The sequence below is a fragment of the Callithrix jacchus genome, chromosome 7 (assembly GCF_049354715.1).
Source record: "Callithrix jacchus isolate 240 chromosome 7, calJac240_pri, whole genome shotgun sequence".
Classification (NCBI taxonomy): Eukaryota; Metazoa; Chordata; class Mammalia; order Primates; family Cebidae; genus Callithrix; species Callithrix jacchus.
Genome location: NC_133508.1, coordinates 96,139,573 through 96,166,941, shown reverse-complemented (window position 1 = coordinate 96,166,941; position 27,369 = coordinate 96,139,573). Strand labels below are relative to the sequence as shown.

General features: G+C 42.2%; 1 long non-coding RNA gene across 1 annotated transcript; it reads left to right on the top strand.

Moving 5' to 3' along the window:
- The first annotated feature begins 365 nt into the window (after positions 1-365).
- On the top strand, positions 366-27,369 carry LOC144577011 (uncharacterized). Its single transcript, XR_013520134.1, has 3 exons — positions 366-581; positions 23,436-23,480; positions 26,948-27,369. It is a non-coding gene; the product is annotated as an uncharacterized LOC144577011 (long non-coding RNA).

Here is a 27,369-nt window from a genome sequence, read left to right as displayed (position 1 = left end):
AACCATCCAAGCTCCTTCCCTCTTGCTAACTTCCTTCTGGTTTAGTCCTTGAAACAACTCATGAAGCAAGTGGTATTTATATTCTCATTTTACAAATGAGGAATGGGGGGCCTAGGGAGAGGAAATAATAAGGATCACCCAGCAAGTGAAAGTCCTAGCCAGAATTCAAATGCAGATCGGTCTTTCTCCACTACTTAGGAGAGAAAGAACAAGGTTGTGGGGGAAGGGGGGCATCTGAATGGCCGAGGCGTTTACAGTTTCTCTTTTAGCTGCTCCACTGGAGGGCTGTTGAGAAAATTATCCAAATCATGTTAATGAGCAATTGAGTGCCGAGTTTCTCTGAGGGAAGATAACGAACAAAAGCTCTGGTTGGGGCTGGCAGCCAGAAGCTGCGATAGTTATCTCAGCTGATACCACCAAGGGGCTCTCAGCTCAAATAATTAACTCAATTGCCTCCTCTCAGGAGTGAAGTGGGGCTAATAAAATGTAACCACCTAGCCTGTGGGAAAATGATTCTGGGCCCATAGCTGCAGTGCTTCCAAGACCATCTGGCGCCTAGTGGTATCATCGCAGAAGCCATGGTGAGTACTGGCTGGGCCCAGCGAGAGCCTCGAGTCCTTGGAAGGAGTCTGACAGTCTTGATGTTGGCTCAACAGAAGTGGATCTGAATCCAGGCTCTATCACTCCGGAGTTTAGGATGTTGGATGTAGCTCTCAACCTCTCTGAGCCTTGGTCTGGTAAAGGTGTTGGATGGGTATAAAAGAAAGATCTTGATACAGGACCTGACACACAGTAGTCACTCAGCATATTTGTGATTTCTCCTCCCATAGCAGATGTCTCTGGGGAAGGAGAGGAAGAAAGAAATGCAGTCCCCACAGGCAAATAAACTGATTTGCATCTTGTTGTTAGGGAAATGGCAGTTTCCCAACTCTAAGATTTAAGGAGGCAAATCACTTTTACTGATCCTGTGAGTTTTAATGGCTTCAGCCAGTTGGTCTTCTCCTCCCAGTGCACCATTACTGCAGAAATGTATTTCCCTTTTTCCTTCTTACCCGCAGTCCCTGTTGATTGAGAACTTACTTGTTGCCAGGCACCGTGCTAACTGCTTTCCTGACATCTCTTATTTCACAATAGTAATAAGTGAGTGATTGCACATATCCTCCAACAACTCAGTGGAATAGGTGCAATTGTTATCCCTATTTTACAGATGTGAAAGCCAAGGCACAGAGAGGTCAAGCAACAGGTCCAGGGTCATTTAGTAATAAAAGGGAGAGTTAAGACTCGAACACAAGTCTGTCTGCGTCCGCTGCTCTTAGCATGGTTGGGGTCAGGAACTCTTCCCTAGATGACCCTGCAAACACCAGCGGACCAGGCTGGGCAGCTCGTCTGTTCAGTTCAGTCACTCCTTCCTGGAGTCTGATGTTCTGCCATCCTCATCTCCTGAAAGCAGGTTGAGAGCTTCATCTTCATTTGAAAGTCACTGGCTACCTTTCCCAAAGCATCAATAAGGTTGCCTGACAAAGAAGATTATACTAAAGTTGCCAAACTGACTCATGGCCCCTATCCCCTTGCCTAGCCTATCTCTGCTCCCTCATTCTGTAGACCCACGGCTTCCTCTTCCCCTCTCTGCTACGTGGCACACAGTAGGCACCTTCCCCTCAGTGTTGCATGGCACACAGTAGGTATTTGTCTGTGGCCTGAGCTCTCATCACATTTACAGTCTTGCTATATGACTGACCACTGGAAAAATCACATTCTCTGAACCTCATTTTCCTTATCTATAAAACCAGCAGGGGAAGAGATGGGGATAATTCCTAGAGAAAAGCAATATAGTTAGAGATTAAGAGCATAGGCTTTAAAGCAGAATGCTAGAGTCCAAATTTTGGTTCTATTAGCTTGATAACCTTGGCCAGTTCACGTAACCTCTATATGACTCAGTTTGCTGTAAACGGTGGATGATAGCAATAGTAGCTAGCTTGCAGGGGTGTTGTGAGGAGTAGTGAGTACATGTAAACTACTTAGAACTACCTTCTAAAGGGCTGTATCCAGGATTTAATAATAGTAAAAAAAAAAAAAAAAAAAACCCATTTGTATCCTATTTCAGAATATAACCCTTTCACTGATCTCATTAGTCTCTCATGGAAGCCTCTGAGAGGTTACCCTACTTCTTTACTGTGGTTATAACAGAGACTCAGAAAGGCCAAATAATTTTTCCAAGATCATATAGCCTGTGAAGGACTGAAAAGGGTTTCAGACTCAGTATTTCTCTCCCCTGCAGAGGCAGGTGTATGGTAGAGCCTGATATACATCTTAGTGACTTTCTCTTTCTCTCCACGCCCCTTCCTCCTCCATCTCTGTGTATACCTGAGAATGTCTATGTAATCTAAGCCTTTGTTTCTTTAACTATAAAATGGGGATGATACAGCCTATCTATCTTCTGGGAATATCTAAACCATTGTTGCTCAAAGTGTGAGCCACAGAACAGCAATATTAGCACCTCCTGGAGCTTGTTAGAGAGATGTGGACCCTTAGACCTGCTGAGCCCAAATCTGCATTTTTAACAAGATCCCCCAGGTGATCTGCATACATGGCAAAGTTTGATAAACACTAGACTAAAAGATGTAAAAGTGTTTTGTAAACTGTGAAGTCAGGTATACCACAGTAATTTGATAGAAATGAATAGCAACATTCCATATACACACTCAGTATTTCCATTCATGCAGTCATTGCTGGCCACTTGCTCCTGAGGAAGGGGAGGACAGGAAAGCGATCAAAGAGAGGCATTCCTTTGGTTAAGTGAATTGGTTCCTGGGGAACACATTTACAGGGGACATATACTAAAAAATTATCATTGCTTACCTGAAATTCCAATTTAACTGGGTAAACTGTAACTTTTTTTTTTTTTTTGAGATGGAACCTTGCTCGGCTGCCCGGGGTGCAGTGCAGTGGTGTGATCTCAGCTCACTGCAACCTCTGCTCCTGGGTTCAAGCAATTCTTCTGCCTCAGCCTCCTTAGTAGCTAAGATTACAAGCGCATGCCACCAAGCCCGGCTAAGTTTTGTATTTTTAGTCGAGATGGGGTTTCACCATGTTGGTCAAGCTGGTCTTGAACTCCTGACCTTGTGATCCGCCCACTTCGGCCTCCCAAAGTGCTGGGACTACAGGCATGAGCCATGGTGCAGGCCGTGGCCTGAATCTTATCTAGCAAGTATTCCTAAATGGATCCAGTTGTCATTTGAGGGCAAAATCCCTGAGGTTTGGGGTATTCATTTAGCTAATAGCAGAGCCCAGCATTAGGCTGTCTTTTGATCCTGAGGTTACTGAACAACGCCAGGGAAGGGAATCGTATTAGCAAGTGTCCCACTTTGTGGAGTACCCATCATTTCCAGTTGCTTTACTTAGACAATTACCGCTTTAGTCTCGAGCCTTGCTGCTCCAAGTGTGGTTGTGGATCAGCAGCACTGCTTGTTAGAAAGACAGAAACAATCTCAGGCCCCACTCTAGACCTGCTGAGTCACCTGCAATACAGGTGATTGACATGTACTTTAAAGTTTGAAATGCACTGGGCTAGGCAATTTTGGGTAAGGAATATTCAAGTATCCCTTGAAATAAAAAAGCACTAGTAGACTTGATTTTTTTTTCTAGACTGGTTTAGGTATACAGCAAAATTGAGCAGAAAGTACAAAATGCCTATATACTCTTCTCTACCTTCACCTAGCTTTTCCTATTATAAACATCTTGCATTAGTTTGTTACAATGGATGAATCAGAATTACATTATCACTAACTCAAGTCCATAGTTTACACTAAGGATCACTCTTTGTTATGTGCATCCTATAGGTTTTCTTTTTTGCAGTATAAATTTTACAATTATTAAAATTTAATGTACATTATCAAACTTAACTCTTGTAATAACCCAGTGAAGGTAGATAATTGAGGGTGTTTTTAATTAAATTTTACAAATGAGAAAACTGAGGCTCAGGGGCATTATTTAACTTGTCCAAAGTTACAAGCCTATCAACTGGCAAAGGCAAAATTTAAGGGTAGATCTCTTAATTGCAAAGAATATATTTCCTTCTTCAACCACAATGACTTCGAGAGTCTTTTCACTTTTTTTAAAAAAATTATTTCAACTTTTATTTTAGATGCAGGGGGCACCTGAGCAGGTTTGTTGCATGAGTATATTGCATAATGCTGAGGCTTGGGATAGATATGATCCTGTCACCCAGGTGTGAGCACAGGACTCAATAGTCATTCAGTCCTTGCCCCTCTCCATGCCTCCTCTCTTTAGTAGTCCCCAGTGTCCATTGTTGCCATCTTTGTCTATGAGGACAAAATGTTTAGCTCCTGCTTATAAGCGAGAACATGCGATATTTTGTTTTCTGTTCCAGTGTTAATTCACTTAGGATAATGGCCTTCAGCTGCATCCATATTGCTGCAAATGACATGATTTCTTTTTTTATGATTGTGTAGTATTCCATGGTGTATATATATATATATATATATATATATATATATATATATATATATCACATTTTCTTTATCCAATTCATCATTGGTGGGCACCTAGGTTGATTCTGTATCTTTGCTATTGTGAATAGTGCTGTGATCAACATACATGTGTCTTTTTGGTAAAATGATTTACTTTCTTTTGGATACATTCTGTTGGTTTTGACAAATGCATGATGTTGAGTACTGGCCATTACAGTATCATATAGTTACTGTATGTTACTGCCCTAAAGATTCTGTGGGCTCTATCTGCTCATCTCTCCTTTCTTTTTTGAACAAAATACTGATGTGTTTACTGTCGAATACCATCTTGATTTGTTAAAAAAAAAATCTGTCCATAAAGACAAAGAATATGCTTCTGATAAAGAAACTGATACTGGCCCAAGGCCACCAAACTAGGAAGTATAGAAGCTGAATTTTCAACTCACGTCTGCCTGACTTCAAATTCTCGTGTGTGTGTGTGTGTGTGTGTGTGTGTGTGTGTGTGTGTGTTTGCTTTTTTTCCTCTCTAATATGACCATGTCCTCTCTTACCAGGAAAGGAGACATTTGTATTTTTGTGCTATAGGGAAGGTGTAGAGGTCTCCGTGATTGTTCCTTCTAAGGATAGTGTTGGGGCAGGGAGAGGGGATCTGTCTGGTGTTTGGACTACTGAGGTTCCCAAGGATTCCCAGTGGGCACTCAGCTGGACCTGTATGGAAATTTTTAAAATCTCCCACCAGCTGTTTTTTTTAATCACCTCGCTCAAGCCAGTTATCATTGACAAGTGGGAATGCAGAAATGCTGATGATCCTGACTGGGCTTGCTAATTACCCCTTCATTAACTGTGAATGGGCCTTCGCTAACAGCCCTGGGCAGCTGACAAGAGGGCTCCAGCTGGACAGAGTTAGAGGGAAGCAGGTTGCTGAAGTGCCCCTGGCCTTGAGAATAGGAAGCCATGGAGAGCAGTGGGAAGTGTCTTCTTTACATATTTTCTGCTCTGCTCTTTTGTCCCGATGCTTTGGCCCAGTCATGAGGTATCCCAAGGGAAGCCAAGGTATTCAGAGGATGTAAGAAGCCAGACAAAGCCATAGTGAACAGTTAGCAAGCAGAGGTTAGTCAAAAAGTGGTGACTGGATCTATACAAAATGTCAGGTTTTGTGTTGACTGCTTTCTTCCTGATCCTGTGACGATTCTGGTTTTGGAGAGGGAACATGGAGGCAAGTGAACGTGTAGGGAGGAGACTTTGAGGAACATTTATGAGAGAGGAAGTCATGAGTCAGAGGCACCTGCAGCGGGGCAAGAGAGAACAGGAAGAAAATTAACATGGAGCATGTTCTAAAATATTTGTTGAATAAATTATCTAAAATCAAACGCTTTCTATGAAAGATATTTTAATAATAATAGCTACCACAAATTGTGTACCTAATATGTACGTGGCATGTGCCAGTCCATCACAATGACCATTTTAAGTAGAGGTTTACTGCACCTATTCTATAGATTTAGATACTAAGATTCATAAAGGTTAAGGGTGAGACCCACAGTCATACTTCTAGTAAGTAGCTCTGCTGTTATCCTGATTGCAACGCTTATATTTATTCCATGGCTGGGTCTGTCATTTTATTTGCTTAGACTTTTAGATGATACACTAAAAATGGATATTTCAAAGCTCAAAAGTTAGAGAAGGGGAAATCCTACGTAGCATCAGTAAAGGTCCAGCCAACATAGAGAGACCATACCAGTTATTTTAACCGGGAGAATTTAATGTAGAGAATTGCTGTCTGGAAACTAAATAACGAACACGGCAAAAAGAGAATGCTAAGGTATCATGGAGCCAACAACTACAGGAAGCAGCTGCCTCTGGAATTAGCACAACAAAAGAAAGAGGCTGGCATTATTTAAACTTAGAAATATGGGAGAGGAGGCCCTGCAGAGGTGAAACTCAGACTTTGAGAAGGGACACTGCCCAACTGATGATAGCATTCTTGAGTTTGAAGGACAAGTCTCATTGGTCTGGGACCCAGATCTCTGAGGTGGGGGCTCAGTTGGTTGGTGTCACTGAGGGGGCTCAATGAGGCTGTTTGTGAGTATTAGAAAAACTGCAAATTGGATTTAACTGCTGCTTCTGAAACAACTACTGCTGCCAGGGTGAAGAGACATTGCTCATGAACATAGATAGGAATGGGAAGTAAAAAAGAAAGCAGGAAGCAAACAGAAAGGAACAATTGTGTCTTTCCCTCCTCCAGGTGTGCAGGCTCCTGCTTCTGCCTCCATGGGCTGAGCTCAGCAGGTAACTAGCTAGCCAAGCTGAAATGTGGTTTGCAGAGTTCTAGCTGCAGCATCTTGAAGTACATGTCATGGTTTGTGAAAAGTATCTGAAATTTAACATCCAAAGACCTGGAGTACTGCAAAAACTTTTAATTCGTTTTCTTTAATTTATAAACCATGCCTATCACAACTAGAGTGATTGTCTTAATCGTATATCACATGGTCATTTCTCTTTCTAAACCTACAATGGATTCCCACTAATACTTACAACTACTTAAACTCCTTGATTGGTTCGCAAGAACTTGCTTGGTTTCCAATGTCTCCAGCCTTGCCTAAACCACTCTTTCCCTCAATTGCTATGTTCTGGCTATAGCAGCCCTCATGGGGTTTGAATTCACAGAGCTCTGCGCCACCTGAGAGACTCAAACTTGCTTCTCCCTTGGTACAAAATCGTCTTCTCTGATTCTCAGTCCAATTCCTCTTCATTTTTCAAAACTGAGACTAAACACAACTTTTTTATTCTCTGACATCCAAATGAACACCCACATGCCATTTTTCTTACTGCACACTGTATATATTTACATACAGTTTAATGTACTTGTGTGTTTTATTCGTATCTACTAAATATGTATTTCACCCATTACATTTTGAGCCTTAGGAGGGCAGAAATCTTGTCAGTTTTTTTGTCTCATGAAACCATGGGTCTGGCATAGAATCATTCCTCCTTAAATATTTGTTAAGGAATATGTAGGTTTTTATCTAGCCCCAGATTAGTGGTTGTGTACCTCATATTACTGTTAGGAATATTTAAGCTCTTGAAAGGCAGGGACCACATCCTATAGGCCTTGTATAATAATGGGCAAAGAATAAGCATTGATGGGCTGGGTGGGGTGGCTCATGCCTGTAATTCCAGCACTTTGGGAGGCTGAGGCAGGTGGATCACCTGAGGTTAGGAGTTCAAGACCATCCTGGCCAACATGATAAAACCCTGTCTCAACTAAAAAATACAAAAGAATTCGTTGGGTGTGGTGGAGGGCATCTATAATCCCAGCTACTTCAGGAGGCTGAGAGGCAGGAGAATCACTTGAACCTGGGAGGCTGAGGTTGCAGTGAGCCAAGATTGCACCACTGCATTCCAGCCAGGGTGACAAGAGAAAAACTCTGTCAAAAAAAAAAAAAAGAATAAGCGTTGATGAAGTCTTGTTGCTTTTTTACTCATAGGAACTAGTCATATGTGAGGTCACCTACAGACTGTCCAGATTCTTTGGTGCATTTTCAAGTCTTTTATCTGGAGCCTGAGCTGGTAGTGGCTGCCTTGAGGGACAAAACAGGGAAACTGTAATCATAGGCAATCATGGAAAACATATATAGAAGTGCTGAAGAAACAGGAAGAGTGTAATCACAGGTAATCATGGCAAACATATATAGAAGTACCCAGCCCTACCACTTACATGACCACAGGACCCTGGGAAAGTTGCTTATTCTCATTGTTTCAGCTTCCTCAACTATAATGGTAATAATAATGCCTTCTTTATCCGGTGTTGGAAGGTATCTGGAGGTAATCATATAAACAGGTGCTACTGGGGAAATACTAACTAAGCTGCATATGTAGGACAGTAGTCCCCCACTTATCCTTGGCAGATACATTCCAAGGTCCCTAGTGGCTGCCTGAAACCACAGATAATACTGAATTTTCTATATGTTAGAGATTTTCCTATATATACATATCTATGATAAAATTTAATTTATAAATTAGGTACAGTAAGAAATCAACAGTAATAGCTGGTAATAAAATAGATACATTGTAACACTATTCCAGCATCGCTACTCTTGCACTTTGATGCCATTATTAAGGAAAATAAAGGTTACTTGAACCCAAGCACTGATATAATGCAACAGTTGATTTGATAACTGAGATGCCTAGTAAGTGGCTAACAGTTAGGAAACATATACAGTGTGGATACACTGGACAAAGGGACGATTAACGACCCAGGTGGGACAATGTGAGATTTCATCATGCTACACGGAATGGCACACAGTTTAAAACTTAGAGATTGTCTATTTGTATAATTTTCCACGTAACATTTTAAACTACAACTGAAACCGCCAAAAGCAAAACTGCAAATAAGGGGGGACTACTGAACTGTGCCTGGAAATATAAGCACCTGACAAACATTAGCACCTGCCTCTCAGATAAATTTTATTTGTAATAAGAGGCTGCCTATATCTTCTGTCACCCTCTTCCAAAATAGAATTGATTATACAGTATCTCATGACCTGAAATCTTTATTTTCTGTCAACATTACTTACACGTCAGACTAAGACTTCTTTGTTCACCTCACCTTCAGGTGGAACACTCAGGTTTTTCGTTGTTGTTGTTGTTGTTGTTGTTGGCAAGGCCATTCTTGTGTGTTAACTTAGAATTTTCAATTGCATTGTATGTGTCTCAAAAGCCACATTTTAATTCTGTGTTACTTTTCGTTTTGCTAATGGGATTTTTAGGACACAAAGTGGGCTCCACATCTACTGCGTAATTATATACCAGCACCAGGTGGAAGCCCCTCCTGATATCATTTTAAGCAGCTGTAACAATCAGTTTTTAGTTGCGGAGAATATATTTAGTTCTTGTCGCTAGTTTAAGCAGGACAGGAAATTTTTTTAATCAATTATGCAGGAGGCTATTATTCCCCAATATCCATTTCCTTCCTTTCAAGACTAGAACTTTATTCCTTCCAAGTTTTAGCCAGGCATTATGTGGCTGCCTACATTGCAATGACATTTGCCAGGCCCCTGGCAGCTAGATGTGATCCTGTGGATAAGTAAGTCATTTCCTTAAAAGGAAGCTGCTTCCTTTCCATTCCTACTCTCCCATTTCCCACATACTGGATGATGGGACCTGGTGGTGGGAGACAGCTTCAGCCATGCAATTAGGGCAACTCTAGGGGGTAATGGTACACCAAGAAAAAAGAAAACTACGTCATTGAATGACCTTGGGAGATAAAGCTACTGTATTTCCCTGGACTGCCTACCAGCTTATAACTTTATGTGTGAAAGAAAAAACCTTTTACCTTATTTAAGTGTCCATTATGTATCTTGGTAAGTCACCCAACACGATGTCCTAATTAAAAAATATTAGTATTAAATCCCAGCACTTTGGGAAGCCGAGGCGGGTGGATCACGAGATCAAGAGATTGAGACCATCCTGGTCAACATGGTGAAACCCCTTCTTTACTAAATATACAAAAAATTAGCTGGGCATGGTGGCGCATGCCTGTAATCCCAGCTGCTCAGGAGGCTGAGATGGGAGAATTGCCTGAACCCAGGAGGCGGAGGTTGCAGTGAGCCGAGATCGCGACATTGCACTCCAGCCTGGGTAACAAGAGCGAAACTCCGTCTCAAAAAAAAAAAAAATGAGTATTAAAATAGCTTGTAAAGTTGAGCTTTTTATAAATCATTCCAAGGCCCTGGGCAATACAGGGATCTTCTGTTTTTTTTGTTTTTGTTTCTTTTCTTGGACCTTCTATGACATGGAAGCTCTGGTTCCAAAACTACCTCAGCACTGCTCTAACCTGGAAGAGCCATGTTATGTACGCTACAGTGTGTACCAACAGGATGGATGTCTGGTACCTTGCCTCCTGGTCCCCACAAAGCAAGTGACCCAGCAGTGGGTCCTCCACTAATGGTGCTGCAAAAAACCAAACACCCTCACAACTATGTCAGCTCACAACTTGACACAGTAAAGGCAGCAGAAGTGTGTCCCCTCATTACTCCATTCCAGAATTCATGCTCCTGCATCTGACTAGCCAAACCTAGATCTCATCCAGTGCTTAAATGTGAGAGAGTCTAGAACACATCTTTTCTCTCTCTAGATTTCACATTGAAGGAAGATGAGATGGGTGTTGAGTGCCAATCCACCATATCTGCCATAGTAAACTTATCAAGTCCTGAAGGTAGATAGCTAATCAATAGATATTTCTGAGCATTTGTTATGTGTCAGCCACAGCATTAAGTGCTGTGGTTACAGCTCAGTTGACACAGTTGACCCTCAAAGGATCATCTATGCAATTTATAACTTAGTGTGCTAAGTTCTGTGAGGTGATTGGATTCAGGACACACTACCCTGAAAATATGGCACCTGGGCATACTGAAGAAAACAACAAAGGCAGGAAGAGGATTTTGACTTCCCTGTGCCCTTCTCCCCTGAAGTGGGTCTTCAAACCTAAAAAAGAATGTTTGGCCTTCCCTTAATCAAGTCATAAAATTGCCTTGTGGAAGGTGCTTCCCTATACCTGAAAAAGGGAACATTCTGATTTTTGAAGACACAGGGATACAGAGAAGAGTCTGAACAACCAGGCTTGATAAGTTTTTCCAGTTTATTCTCATTAGATCATACCCTTTCCTTTTTGCCTTATCATATTTCTCCATGGCTATCTATACTTCATCAAACCTAGCATAAAAATATTCAGATGCAACTCTTTCTTTGGGTCCTCATTTCCTTATGAAGGCTGCCATGTCACATAAAATATTATATATATATGTGTGTGTGTGTGTGTGTGTGTACATTAAATAAATGTGTATGTATTTCTTTCCTAATCTGTCTTTTGTTAGAAGAGTTTCAACCCTGAACCCAGGATGGTGAGGAAAAGGCATTTTTCCTCCCTTATAGAGGAGGGAAGCCCACAGCCCTAGGGAAGGCAGAGGAGGGATGCTCAAACAGGCCATACATACATCTGGGGAAGAGGATGCGCTACTCAGGGAAGTCCTGGGCAGGTGATGCTTAAACTTAGTCCTGATGCTGATGTATACCACAGCTTTGTGCTTGAACTTGGACTCTGGTATGAGATTGTGTTGAATCCCACTCTACCACTTATTAACTAAAACCTTGAGTAAGTTCATCAGTATGTCTGAATAAATGGCAACATTTGTTTTTATTTCCTCCTTTTTTTAAAAAAAAAAAACACTATGCTTCAGAAAAGAGGGAGTTACTTTATATTCAACTCTTTACAAGAGTCAGTGTTTCATTAAACAAAAAGATATTACATTACCTTGAAATAATGTCTGTTAATTGGACGTGTGAGGCCTTTGAAAGAAGTCACTTGCCCAAGGACACAGAGCCAGAGGCTGGTGAAGCCAGAATGGTACTTTTCTCCACGGCCCACCTCTTAGCTATTAATCACATTATTCTTCTTGCCTACTGGCTGCTTCTCCCTGGTGCACATTGCCTGCCCTGTTAGATAATTTTCAGGCAGAATTTCTGATGCTTAGTACTTTGCCTTTACTGTGTATTTTTCACTCAGCCTGCACCTTTGGCCTTGGTATCAAAATCTCAGGCAGAGACCCAGCTCCAGTTCTGGGGCTCTGGGGAGCCTTCTTATGTTCTGGCCCCTTTGCTGATTAATGCTGAACTCAATCTTTTCCTGAATCAGACATACCCCAATCTGAGCATATTTTCAGATCAAGAGGAGGAGGCAATACTATAGACCCCACACAAGCCAGCAAGCTGGGATGATTCCATCTGCGTGAGGGAGCTGAGTTCAAACTCTGTAAACAGCTGGCCTGCTTAACACTTGTACAAGCACTCACAACTCAATTATAGGCGATTCCCTTCTCCAAAACACACCAGCCAGCATTGGACTCATCTGCCACCTCTATAAATGGGAAGCAATATGTAAGGGATTCCCAAACCTTTTCCTTGCCCTCCCTGAATTTCCAGAGATGCCCTGATATCATTAGCTTGACCTGTTTTTCCACCCTCACTTTTCCCCTTGAGCCTTCTCTCAGACACTATGAGAATTTGATTTGGGGCCCAATCCAGGGCTGGTGGGCCCAGTTCTCAGCCTGCCAGTGCCTTAACTTACCTAGCAGTATTGAGTGGAATTAAAGGAATAAGGTTGACCTTCCATGGTACCCTGAGACTTAGAAGACATTTTCTTATAACGTACAGAAAAAAATAAGCCTGGGTTCAAGGAAGACCACAAGCTGGAGAGGCAGCCTGAAAGCATGATTGTTGGGAGCCTAAAGATGGGAATTGGAGTTCTAGTTCTGGTGCTGATAAGCTGTGTGAACTTTTGGCAAATGATTCCTTCTACCCTTCTTGTTTCCATCGCAATAAAATTCAGAATTTGGCTAGATGACACAAGGGCTTTTCAAATGCTAATATGCATACAAGTCATCTGGGCATCAGTTAAAATGCAGATTCTGATTTAGTAGGTCCAGGGTTGGCCTGAGATTTTGCATTTCTAACAGAATCCCAGGAGAATTTAATGCTGCTAGACACCATTGGAGTAGCGGGGCCTATATATGATTTCAAAAGTTCCCTCCAGCTCCTGGTCTCCGTGTATTACAGCTCTCTTAGTAACAACAGTAACACCTCCAAAGGGTTTAAATATATGCTTATACACACATTTGTTAAATTACACATATCATAGGTGGTTAAACCATCAAACAACACAGAAATGTAAAAACACAGAATGTGGACGTGCCCTGGTAATTCTATCCACCAAAAGAATTATTGTTAATGGTGCAAAATACTTAAGAATATGAGGACCCCCACAAAAGTTTACAGCCATCAGCTGTCCCTGCTCAGTGTGCCTTCAGGATGTTTTCTGGAAGGAGTTAAAGTTTCTTCTCTAGCTCAAAGTCACTGCATCACCCCAGCAAGGTAGATGACAAGGTGGTAAGCTTGGGCACGTTAAGTGGAAGACCAGAGCTCTTTGTGTTGTATTCTTCTATGTGGATTTAGAAGTTATGATGACTTCAGAAAGGGATCTTCACAGAGCTGAGGTAGGGAGAATGAAAATACAGGCTCAGAAATCCGGTCACCTGGGGCTTTCCAAATAGGGGCTTTTTCCTCTTTAGTCTTCTGTGGATGCCTTGCCCACTTATTAGGGGGAAAGTTTGGTGCATATTTTCCCTGGAAAATGTCCTATGACATCAAGGAGTGACCTAATGGAACCAAGAATGGTGAGACTTTCTTTAGCAATGGGGGCTCAGGACCAATTGGGTCCTGGCTATTCAGATCAGAATCCTTAGTCCAAAGTACACAGCAGAGAGGGACCTTTTAACTTCTGACACCTCAAGCATGCGGGTGAGAGGACCAGATGCAGACTCTGCTCTTGTTACTGTTTTGAGAAGAGATTTCTGAGACAAGCTTCCACAAGTGCCTTCAGAACTACATTCAGGTGATTCTAGGTGGCTATTCTTGGCCGGGCCCCTCCCCATTTACACTTTCTTCTCTAGTCGTCCTCCTCCTCTGCTCCTTAGGAAAAAGCCTTGATGTGTTTGCAAAAGTAGTTTGCACAAATGACGCTGCTCTTTTTGCCCCAGACATTTTGTAGGCTGTGCTTTCTTTCTGGAACATGCCCCTGGTGCTGTTGTTTCCTCACAGCCTTCACTGTCTTCCCATTTTCCTCTTCTTCCCTACCCAAGTTAAGTAGAATGTCTCTTTCCTCTGCTATTGTCATCTTACACCATTCCTATAACACTTTTTGTACATTGTAATGTTATTTTTAATCTTCCACATTAGACTTGGAGACCCCTTAGCATAGAGGCCCTATCCTATTTAAAATTTTTGCTTGGGTCCCTGGCAAGATGGCCAAATAGGAACAGCTCCAGTCTGTAGCTTCCAGTGAAATCAATGCAGAAGATGGGTGATTTCTGCATTTCCAACTGATGTACCTGGCTCATCTCATTGGAACTGGTTAGACAGTGGGTACAGCCCATGGATGGTGAGCAGAAGCAGGGTGGGGCATCACCTCACATGGGAAGTGCAAGGGATTGGGGAACTCCCTCCCCTAACCAAGGGAAGCTGTGAGGGACTGTGCAGTGAGGAACAGTGCACTCTGGCCCAGATACTATGATTTCCCCACAGTCTTCACAACCTGCAGACCAGGAGATTCCCTTAGGTGCCTATACTACCAGGGCCCTGGGTTTCAAGCACAAAACTGGGCAGCCATTTGGGTAGACACCAAGCTAGCTGCAGAAGTTTCTTTTTCTTTTTTTTTTTTTACACCCAGTGTCACCTGGCATGCCAGCGAGTGAGAACCATTCACTTCCCTAGAAAGGAGGCTGAAGCCAGGGAGTCAAGTGGTCTAGCTCAGCACATCCCACCCACAGAATCCAGTAAGCTAAGAGCCACTGCTTGAAATTCTCACTGCCACCACAGCAGTTAGAAATCTGGGACTCTTGAGCTTGGTATGGAGGGTGGGCATCTGCCATTACTGAGGCTTGAGTAGGTGGTTTTCCCCTCACAGTTTAAAAAAAGCCACCAGAAAGTTCAAACTGGGCAGAGCCCAAAACAGCTCAGCAAAGTCGCTGTAGCCAGACTGCACCTCTAGATTCCTCCTCTCTGGGCAGGACATCATGAAAGAAAGGCAGCAGCCCCAGTCAGGGGCTTGTAGATAAAATTCCCATCTCCCTGGCACAGAGTACCCGGGGGAAGGGCTGCCTGTAGGCACAGCTTCAGCAAACTTATATGTTCCTGCCTGCCAGCTCTGAAGATAGCAGCAGCTCTTCCAGCACAGCACTCGAGCTCTGGTAAAGGACAGACTGCCTCCTGAAGTGAGTCTCTAACCCACATGCCTCCTAACTGGGAGACACCTCCCAGCAGGGGTTGACAGACACCTCATATAGGAGAGCTCTGGCTGGCATCTGGCAGGTGCCCCTCTGGGACGAAGCTTCCAGAGAAAGGAACAGGCAACAATCTTTGCTGTTCTGCAGCCTCTGCTGGTGATACCCAGGCAAATTTGGAGTGGACCTCCAACAAATTCCAGCAGATGTGCAGCAGATGGGCCGATAAGAAGGAAAACTAATAAACAGAAAGGAATAGCATCAACATCAGTGGAAAGAACATCAACACAGAAACCCCATCTGAAGGTCACCAACATCAAAGACCAACGGTAGATCAATCCACAAAGATGAGGAAAAACCAGTGCAAATAGCCTGAAAATTCCAAAAACCAGAAAGCCGCTTCTCCTGCAAAGGATCACAACTCCTCACCAGTAAGGGAACAAAACTGGATGGAGAATGAGTTTGAAAAATTGACAGAAGTAGGCTTCAGAAGGTGGGTAATAACCGACTCTTCCAAGCTAAAGGAGCATGTTCTAACCCAATGCAAGGAAGCTAAAAACCTTGAACAAAGGTAAGAGGAATTGCTAACTAGAAGAACCAGTTTAGAGAAGAACATAAATGACCTGATGGAGCTGGAAAACACAGCACAAGAACTTCGTGAAGCATACATACAATAGCCAAATTGATCAAGCAGAAGAAAGGATATCAGTGAATGAAGATCAACTTAATGAAATAAAGCATGAAGACAAGATTAGAGAAAAAAGAATGAAAAGGAACAAACAAAGCCTCCAAGAAATATGGGACTATGTGAAAAGACCAAACCTATGTTTGATTGGTGTAGTTGAAAATGATGGAGAGAATGGAACCAAGTTGGAAAACACTCTTCAGGATATTATCCTGGAGAACTTCCCCAATCTAGCAAGACAGGTCAACAACACCACAAAGATACTCCTCGAGAAAAGCAAGCCCTAGACACATACTTGTCAGATTCACCAAGGTTGAAATTAAGGAAAAAATGTTAAGGGCCGCCAGAGAAAAAGGTTGGGTTACCCACAAAGGGAAGTACATCAGACTAACAGCAGATCACTCTGCAGAAACCATACAAGCCAGAAGAGAGTGGGAGCCAATATTCAACATTCTTAAAGACAAGAACTTTCAACCCAGAATTTCATATGCAGCCAAATTAAGCTTCATGGGTGCAGGAGAAATAAAATTTCATATAGACAAGCAAACGCTGAGAGCTTTTGTCAACACCAAGCCTGCCATACAAGAGCTCCTGAAAGAAGCACTAAACATGGAAAGGAAAAACCAGTACCAGCCACTGCAAAAACATGCTAAATTGTAAACACCAGGGACACTAAGAAGAAACTGCATCAAGTAATGGCCAAAATAACCAGAGCATCATAATGACAGAATCAAATTTACACATAACAATGTTAACCTTAAATGTAAATGGGCTAAATGCACCAATTAAAAGACACACTGTCAAATTAGATAAAGAATCAAGACCCATTGGTGTGCTGTATTCAGGAGACCCATCTCACATGCAAAGACCCATATAGGCTCAAAATAAAGGGATGGAGGAATATTTACCAAGCAAATGGAAAGAAAAAAAAAGCAGGGGTTGTAATCCTTGTCTCTGATAAAACAGACTTTAAACCAACAAAGATCAAAAAAGACAAAGAAGGACAATATATCAATATATTATGGCAAAGTGATCCAGGCAAGAAGAGCTAACTATCCTAAATATATATGTACCCAATACAGGAGCACCCAGATTCACAAAGCAAGTTCTTGGAGAAGAGTCTAAGTCTACAAAAGACAGACTCCCACACAATAATAGTGGGAGAGTTTAACACCCCACTGTCAATATTGAACAGATCAATAAGACAGAAAATTAACAAGGATATTCAGGAGTTGATCTCACCTCTGAACCCAGTTGACCTAATAAACATCTACAGAACTCTCCACCCCAAATCAACAGAATATACATTTTTCTTAACACCACATTGCACTTACTCTAAAATCGACCACATAATTCGAAGTAAAACACTCCTCAGAAAATGCAAAACAATGGAAATCATAACAGTCTCTCAGACCACAGTGCAATCAAAATGGAAGGTAGGATTAAGAAATTCACTCAAAACAGCACAAATATGTGGAAACTGAACAACCTTTTCCCGAATGACTACTGGGTAAATAACAAAATTAAGGCTGGGCATGGTGACTCACCCCTGTAATCCCAGAATTTTGGGAGGCCAAGGTGGGCAGATCACGAGGTCAGGAGTTCAAGACCAGCCTGACCAACATGATGAAATCCTGTCTCTACTAAAAAATGAAAAAAGTAGCCAGGCATGGTGGTGCATGCCTGTAATCTCAAATACTCAGGAGGCTGAGGCAGGAGAATTGCTTGAACCTGGGAGGTAGAGGTTGCAGTGAGCCGAGATCAGGCCACTGCACTCTAGCTCAAGCAATAGAATGAGACTCCATCTCAAACTAAAACCAAAAACAAACAAACAAAAATTAATGCAGAAATAAGTAAGTTATTTGAAACCAATGAGAACAAAGATACAATGTACCAGAATCTCTGGGACACAGCTAAAGCAGTGTTTAGAGGGAAACTTAATAGCACTAGATGCCCACAGGGGAAAGTGGAAAAGATCTAAAATAAACACCCTAACATTACAATTAAAAGAACTAGAGAAACAAGAACAATAAATTAAAAATCTAGCAGAAGAAAAAAAAAATAAGTAAAATCAGAGCAGAACCGAGGGAGATAGAGACATGAAAAACCCTAAAACAAAAAAACAAAACAAAAAAAAAACCCAGGAGCTGGTTTTTTGAAAAGATTAACAAAATAGATAGACTGCTTGCCAGACTAATAAAGAATCAAATAGACACAACAAAAAAACTATAAAGGGGATATCACCACTAATCCCACAGAAATACAAACTACCACCAAAGACTACTATTAATACCTCTATGCAAGTAAACTAGAAAATCTAGGAAAAATTGATAAATTCCTGGACACATATACACACTCCCAATTCTAAACCAGGAAGAAGTCAAATCCCTGAATAGACCAATAACAAGTTCTGAAATTGAGACAGTAATAATAGCCTACCAACCAAAAAAAAAAAAAAAAAAAACCCAGGACCAGATGGATTCACAGCCAAATTCTATCAGAGGTACAAAGAGGAGCTGGTAGCATTCCTTCTGGAACTATTACAACAATAGAAAAAGTGAGACTCCTCCCTAACTCATTTTATGAGGCTAGTATCATTCTGATACCAAAACCTGGCGGAAACACAACAAAAAAAGAAAGTTTCAGGCCAATATCCCTGATGAATATCAAAAAGAAAATCCTCAATAAAATACTGGCAAATGGAATTCAGCAGCATATCAAGTCAGCTTCATCCCTGGGATGCAAGTCTGGTTCAACATACCCAAATCAATAAACGTAGTCCATCACATAAACAGAAACAATGACAAAAACCATATGATTATCTCAATAGATGCAGGAAAGGTCTTCGATAAAATTTAACACACTCTTCATGCTAAAAACTCTCAATGAATTAGGTATTGAAAGAATATATCTCAAAATAATGAAAGCTATTTGTGACAAACTCACAGTCAATATCATACTGAATGGGCAAATGCTGGAAGTATTCCCTTTGAAAATTGACACAAGACGTGGATGCCCTCTCACACCACTCCTATTCAACATAGTATTGGAAGTTCTAGCCAGGGCAATCAGGTAAGAGAAAGAAATCAGGATGTTCAAATAGGAAGAGAGGAAGTCAAATTGTCTCCATTGGCAGATGACATGATTGTATATTTAGAAAACCCCATTGTCTCAGCCCAAAATTTCCTTAAGCTGATAAGCAACTTCAGCAAAGTCTCAGAATACAAAATCAATGTGCAAAAATCACAAGCATTCCTCTACATCAGTAATAGACAAACAGAGAGCCAAATCATGAGTGAACTCCCATTCACAATTGCTACAAAGAGAATAAAACACCTAGGAATGCAACATACCAGGGATGTGAAGAACCTCTTCAAGGAGAACTACAAACCACTGCTCAAGGAAATAAAAGACAACACAAAAGAACAGAAAAACATTCCATGCTCATGGATAGAAAGAATCAGTATCATGAAAATGGCCATACTGCCCAAAGTAATTAATATATTCAGTGCTATCCCCATTAAGCTATCACCGACTTTCTTTACAGAATTAGAAAAAACTACTTTAAAATTCATCTGGAACCAAATAAGAGCCTGTATAGCCAAGACAATTCTAAGCAAAAAGAACAAAGCTGGAGGCATCTCGCTACTTGACCTCAAACTATACTATAAGGCTATAGTAACTGAAACAGCATGGTACCTGGGGAAAACTAGCTGCCAAATTATTAGGTGATCCTGTAGAGAGACCCACATAATTTGGGGCCAAGGCCCGCTAGGCCAAACTCAGAAGCAGATCACCATCCCTGCCCCAGCATAGCCTTCAGTTAAGACTGCAGCCTCTGCTGATTGCTTACAACTTTGTGAGAAATTGTAAGCCAGAGACACTCAGCCAAACCACACCCAGATTCCTGACCCACAGAATTGAGATTAAAAATGTTATTTTAATCTGCTAATGTTCGGGGTAAATTGTCAGTAATAGAAGACAATGAAGTTCCTTTTATTGAGAAACTATGGAAGGATGAAAAGAAAATATTTTTCCAACTTTATTTTCCTAACCAGTGAATATAGAAAACTTATTTAATAATCAGTAGTTGTATATAATTATACTCCATTGGATATTCTTTCAGTTTCTAAGATTTTGCTTTCTCCAAACCTTGGTTTATTCCTCTTTCTTTTTTCCTTTTTAGTGAAATATGTACTGTTAGAGAGAGAAATAAAATTTACCCACAGACATATGCTGAACTAGGTATTAGATAAAGAGAAGCTGTATATTTCAAACCCTAGTTCTCATTTCTAAGGTGCTTACAAGTTAATTGAGATGACAAGACACTGACAAAATTAAGTAACCTAAGGAGACCAGGACTAATCAGGATTCTTGTTTGCAAACAGTGTATTTGTCATGGTAGGTTAACATCTTTAACAGGCAAACATAAACCATCAATGCTCCAACATTATGTACAACTTTATTTCTTGGCATGAAGGGACTGTGAGGCAGAATGGGCTGTGTGCTATGTACTTATATAAGAACCAGGAGCTCTTGGTCCTCCCATCTTGTGCCTCTGCCTTCTTCTAAGTGACTTCAGTAAGCAGCTGAGGAAAGAGATCAAATAGCAGATTATGTGGGAATATTTTGTGGGCTAGCTCTGGAAGTACATCACTTCTTTTCATACTCCATTGGTCAGAATTCAGTTATACAGACCCAAAGAACTGCAAGGCAGTCTGGGAAATGTAGTCAGCTGTGTGCCCAGGAGGAAAAAGAAGTGAGGTTTGGTGAACACATAAATGCCAGTCACAAACACATTCTTGTTGAATTCAATAGAAAAAATATATTGAATTGGTATTTCCATAGCAAGTGGTACCAAATAGAGTTGTACAGGTTGTGTCCTGTAGAAAAGCTCCTGGATGAGGGTAAGTGAAAGCTCTGTTCAGCTTGAAGAAAGGTTTGCTTCTTTCTAATGATCTACCAAGAGGGACATGCCTTTAAGAAACCCATACAAAGGGCCGGGCACAGTGGCTCAAGCCTGTAATCCCAGCACTTTGGGAGGCTGAGGCAGGTGGATCACGAGGTCAAGAGATCGAGACAATCCTGGTCAACATGGTGAAACCCCATCTCCACTAAAATACAAAAAATTAGCTGGGCGTGGTGGCGCGTGCCTGTAATCCCAGCTACTGGGGAGGCTGAGGCAGGAGAATTGCCTGAACCCAGGAGGCGGAAGTTGCGGTGAGCCAAGATCGCGCCATTGCACTCCAGCCTGGGTAACAAGAGCGAAACTCCGTCTCAAAAAAAAAAAAAAAAAAAAAAAAAGAAACCCATACAAAGGCATGTGAGTGTTAGGACACCCTGTATCTAGCTTACAGAATCAACAAGAAGGCATAAGGATAAGGCTTGAAGATCAGGCAGAGCCCAATGCTGGTCAAGAACAATCTATTACAATATTGCTGGTGTCCCTGCCACCACTGGGCATTCACTGCCATGTGACAGGACCCTGTCACTCTGGAAGCTATGTCCTTACATGGTAGAAACGGTTTTAGCTGGCTCTCTGGGGTTTCTTTCACTTGTGAGGGTGGAAGACACATGACCTAATCATCTTTCCATGGGCCCCATCTTCTAATATCATTGTCTTGATAATCAAGTTTTAACATATGAATTTTGGGGGACACAAATGTACAGACTATTGCACCATCTTACTGTTTTCTCAGATCACTCCAGGGACCACTCATCTTGGTTCTCTGAGAAACCAGATAGGCTTCAATGTGTGAGAAATTTATTAGGGAAAGTGCCTGCGAGAGACAAGGGAAAGGAAGCTGGGAGTGTGGGAGAGCATGCAAGTGATGCAAGTTTGACCCCAAGTGCAGGAGAGCAGGGGGATTAATGAAGGAAAATTGGGCATTAAGTGTCTAGATTGCAGTGCACCTCTAAAAGAAGTGTGGCAAAGTTGTTGGGGAGGCCTGAGCTAATATTGCTCATCAGAGGAGCTGCCAGTTTCCCCAGGACTTGACCTATTTTAGTACTCCTGAAGTGCTCAGTCATTGGCTTGGGAGTAGCAGTGGGAGATAGCCCAAATGCAGATGCAGAGATGGATTCCAGTACCCAGCAATGAGAGTACTTATGCTCCATACAGTTGGAGAACTGAGGAGCCCATTGTCATGGCTCCCATAGCAGCAATCAGAATGCTCTAAATCAGTGGCTGGACTCAACTGTTTAAAGATTAAGCTTCAGTCATCATTCCAAAGAGTGAAGGGTAAAAAGCTCCCTGGAGGTGAAACCTGGTCTCTACTAAAAATACAAAAATTAGCTGGGTGTGGTGGTATGTGCCTGTAGTCCCAGCTACCAGCTACTCAGAAGACTGAGGCAGAAGAATTGCTTGAACCTGGGAGGCAGAGGTTGCAGTGAGCTGAGATCATGCCACTGCACTCCTGCCTGGGAGACAGAGCAAGACTCCGTCTCAAAAAAAAAAAAAAAAGCTCCCTGGATTCTTTATTAGTTAATATAAAAATGAGGAGGATGGCCTCTACAATCTTAGTCAACCCATGTATCTTTAAAATCATTAATTTCATTAATAAAGCCCTATTTCTGATCTCTATTATGTATGCTAACTAACCAAACTTCCGGTGTTGAATAGAGATAAAAGTAACTGAAACATCTGTGGAGTGTGGCCTTTGACTAAATGCTGGCTAAATACTCCAGCAGTGTGTTTTCCTGCTTAGGAAATTGTCATGTCACTAGACATCCATGGTATAGAATAAAATAAACTGATATGGTTTGGGTCAGTGTCCCTGCCCAACTCTCATGTTGAATTGTAATCCCCAACTTTGGAGGAGGGGCCTGGTGGGAGGTGACTGGATCATGGGGTTGGGTTTTTGTGATAGTGAGTGAATCTCATGAGATCTCACTGTTTAAAAGTGATCACACCTCCCTCCTTACTTTCTTTTCCTTCTCTGGCCATGCAGAAGATGCCTGCTTCTCTTTTGCCTTCTGCCATGATTGCAAGTTTCCTGAATTCTTCCCAGCCATACTTCCTATACAGACTGCAGAACCATGAGCCAATTCAACCTCTTTTTTTTAAAATAAATTACCCAGTCTCAGGTATGTCTTTATACACAGTCTCATACCTGAGATTGGGTATGTCTATAAAGACATTGTGAGAATAGACTAATTCACTGACACAGACTTGCAGAAGTCACTGCATCTACAATGAATGATGTTAAAGCACATTGGAGACAATACAACATGGTGATACCCATATATGTCCAAAATAACAAAGGTGGAGCAAAAATGACTAATATCTTGGAATCATTGAGCTAATCCACATACAATGCTTTATTATTATGTCTTACCATATCACAATTTAGTAGAGTTTTCTAATATTATGGAAAGAAGCCTTGGATGCTATGGGATGACCAGAATTTTCTCATTTCTCTTTGCCAGGATATGAACAGAAGCAAGCAGAGGATGAAGCTGATGGTGTTCATGGTAAGAAAGGAGGGCTAGCCCTGAATGTGCTTAACATATGCAGGATGCGTATAGACAGGTAGCTGGATTAGGTGTATGCTGGAAAGAAGGGCTACACCCCTGACTCTGTGCACAGGTGTGTCACAGGTGGGGAGCCAGGAAAATACCAATCCATTCAGGTGCAACTTTTGATTGATCAGAATCTGTCAATATCACAATGAATATTTACACAGAGCTTTGTAATTTTCAAAGCCTTTTTCTATAATATATTGTCTTATTTAATCCTCATAATCTTGCAAAGCAAGTAGTATTTTTGTCCCCACTTTAAAAAATTCCTAAGGCACACCTAGTCATTGTGAAGCCTGAATCAAAACCTAGTTCCCAGACTCATGTCCATCTGTCACCTGTCACCACTAGTTCATGTTGAGGTTACAAAAGGAACTGGGATGTATTCTGTGCTTGCAAAGAGCTCTTCTCTACAATAATTTCTTGAGAATATTTGACACTACTAAAAATTCTGAGAAGCTGGAGAAAAAGTACTTTTTCAATTCAGGTTCTGGGAGAGTAGGAGGAGTAGAGTCACAACGAAGGGAGGGCATTGTGTGTGTGTGTGTGTGTGTGTGTGTGTGTGTGTGTGTGTGTGCATGCATGCGTATAAGACAGAGAGAGAGAGATAGATAGATAGAGAGAGAGAGAGAGAGAGAGAGAGAGAGAGGGAGAGAGGGAGAGACAAGAGTCAGGGAGCCAGCAAGGCATTGCTAGCTACTATCACAATGAGTTCCTTCCAGGCCAGTGCTTGCTTACCCCTCAGCTCTGATGGAGACACACACTTCCTCCTTGAGAGAGGAGCTGGGGTGGCTTCCACAGCTTCCTCAAGTTAGTCTTGGGAGGCAGAAACCTGGAGACACTAGCTTGGTGGTTACCACGCAAGTCCAGACTTGGATCCCAGCTTTGCCTGTGACTGTGGGCCAGTTTATGAACTTCTATGCTTTCAGTTTGCTAATAATCCTAGCCTCCTAACCCCTCCTTCTTGTCCCCTCTCTCATTCCCTTTCAGAATTGCCATGTTGTACCCAGGAGTAATCTTTTAAAAATGTTAATCTGCTGGGTGTGGTGCCACATCCTGTAGTCCCAGCTACTCAGGAGGCTGAGGCAGGAGAATCGCTTGAGCCCAGGAGTGTGGGTCTGCAATGAGCTATAATCAGACCACTCCAATCTCACAACAGAGACTCCATCTCACAAAATTTTTCTTTTAATTTGAAAAGTGAATCTGATCAACTCAGGACTCCTGCAGCTTCTTCAATATTGTCATCAGTAAAAAAATAAACCCCAAAGGTTTCTCATTGTACTTAGGACAAAATCTCACATCCTTCTCATGGAAGGGATTATGTGATCTGGCCCCTGCCTCAGCACCCCATTCACTGACCGTTCAGCCCTACTCTCTTTTTCGTAATTTTCCCCTAAGCAGCCACCTCTTCCCCACCTTCAGTCCTTCTTGCCTGCCAACTTCTGGGGACTCCCTTTCCCTTCTTTTTACTTGGCTCATGCCTGCTCATTCTTTAAGTTTCAACTTACCTAAGAGAGGCCTGCCCAGAATACTTTCTTTGAATCCAACCCCTCAACCCATTTCTTTTCCTTTAAAGGAATTAGCATGATTTACAGTCATGCATTTAATTGTGCAATTTCTTATTAATCTCTGTCTCCTCCCATAGGTTGTAGATCCTTTGAGAGCAAAGAGTGTTTCTATTTTCTTCCTTTATGTCTATTCCTGGAGTCAGTCACAGTGCCTGGTACATAGGAGGTACCCAAGAAATACATGGTATATGAAGGAACGAATGATGAAGAGTCACCTGTAAAGCACCTTATCAGGGAACTTTAGCAGATCTTTGTAGTCCTGTTCCCCCCTGGTGGATACAGCCAAGCATCATTCTCAGGAATGGGTGCAGACAGCCCTCACCCCAATTACCCACCATTGAGGAGAAGGCCCTGACCATGACCCTGTGGGTTAGCCAGGTGCAAAGCCCCCGAGGCTGTGGAACAAGGCTGAGCAGGTTCAATGGCAGCCCTGCCACCCTGGAGCATAGGAATGGCCTGGAGGGAGTGGGAATGGGTTGCTGGGAACAGGTCCCCTGGGTCCTCATCAGACTCCAGCCCTCTCTCTTTTTTTCCCCACTGCAGAAAGCTGTTCTGCCCTATTCAGTGCCAATGGAGCAGCGGCTTGTTTTGTTGTATGTGCTGCTAGGCAACTGGACTGTTTTTGCTTATTTATCTCCCCTGGGCCATTTCACAACACTTTGTAATAGGCTTTGCTCTCTCTGGTGCACATCTGGTTTGGATAGAGCCTGTCAGAGCCCCCTCTGTGAGGAGAGCTAGTACTTTCCCCAGCAGCCACCAAGACAGCCCCCCGGGGCTCTGGCTGCTCCTTGGTGGTAGACCCCTTCAGGCCTGCCCAGCTCCCATTCACCCTCCACTCTGCATCTCCCAGTCCTTTCAACAGCTCACACATTTCAAAGCGTGAAGAGGGGAAATTTTGAGATGGAAAAAACTGACAAGTGTTCAAGGAATATTAGAGGAGAAAGGAAATTTAACAAGAATAAAGTCTGAGTCCCAAACCCTCTCCTCCTCAATCGGAGAGGAGAACTGACTGACTTAATGGGACAGAGAGAGAAAGGGACAGACTCAAGACACCGGTTTCCTTAATATCATGCTCCCCAAGCTGCAGCCTTCTCAACAACAAAACCACCCTGCAGATAGAGAGGGTTCATTTGGACATTATTAGGTTTGAAGGAAACAATAGGTTTGCCCTTCTCCCCATCCTACCTGAAAATTTCAAGTAGCGTTTCTGTAAAGGAGCAAAAGAGAATCAGAGGTTTGAAAGACATCTTCTTAGAGACACAGGGAGAAAAATGAAAGTTTGCAACTTCTTTACCCACCTGCATAGAACATGTTGGCCAAAGCACAGGGGTAGGTGCAGGTGAGTGAAAGAGGACTGGGAACAAATATAGGGTATCTCTCTCTGTAAATCCCCCGTTGTTCTGGCAAACACATTCCAAACACAGTAAGATCCAAAAAATGACAACGGCTTGCCTGGCCCTGTTACCTCTCTGACCTCATCCTCCCCTTCACCCACCTTGGTACATTCATCTCCAGCAATTTATGCCAAAGGAGCAGAAAAAAAGGTTTTCCTCGTATGAAAGCAACCAGCCACTGGGCAGAGCTCAGTGAACAGAGCAAGGACTGGGTCACACACCCCTTTGTTCTGTTCATTGTTAGTTCTTGTACCTAGAACATTTGTGCACAAAGATTGGGCTCCATAAGGATTTGTTGAATGCATGTATGAATGAATGAACAAATGAATGAGTCTGTTTTTTCTCCCAGCTTTTTCACAGGATGATATTTTCCTGTACTTACTTCTCACAACATGACATGCTGATCTATCATCTTACAGTGTAAATCTCTCATGAGCATCCCTTTATCTCTCCGTTCCAGGTCACTGTGATCCTGCCCATTATTGAGCTTCTGGAATACAAGCTGTGCCTTTACTTGGAATGTCCCACCCAGTCTGACTGCGCATCTCCTGGTAGGGTTTGACCTGGTTGCTTCTAACACTAGGACTGACCTCTTGGCAATTTCTGGATACCTTTCTGTGGCTTGTTACAATGGTAATTATTACTTGTCAGGCTGCTCAACATTGATTAATTAGTGACAGATAAGGAAACCAGATGGCCAGTTGTGTTGTAACCAAGAGCAGTCCATGATCTCTATCCCCTGAGGTTTTCTAGTGATTCTTTTTCAGGTTTATTTTGTTTGTTGTTGGCCTTAAATATGGACCTCTTGTGGTACAAAGGTGTAGAGTGATATGCAAAGCAGAATTCTTGATTTATATTTTCTCCTCAAACTTTCATCTTCCC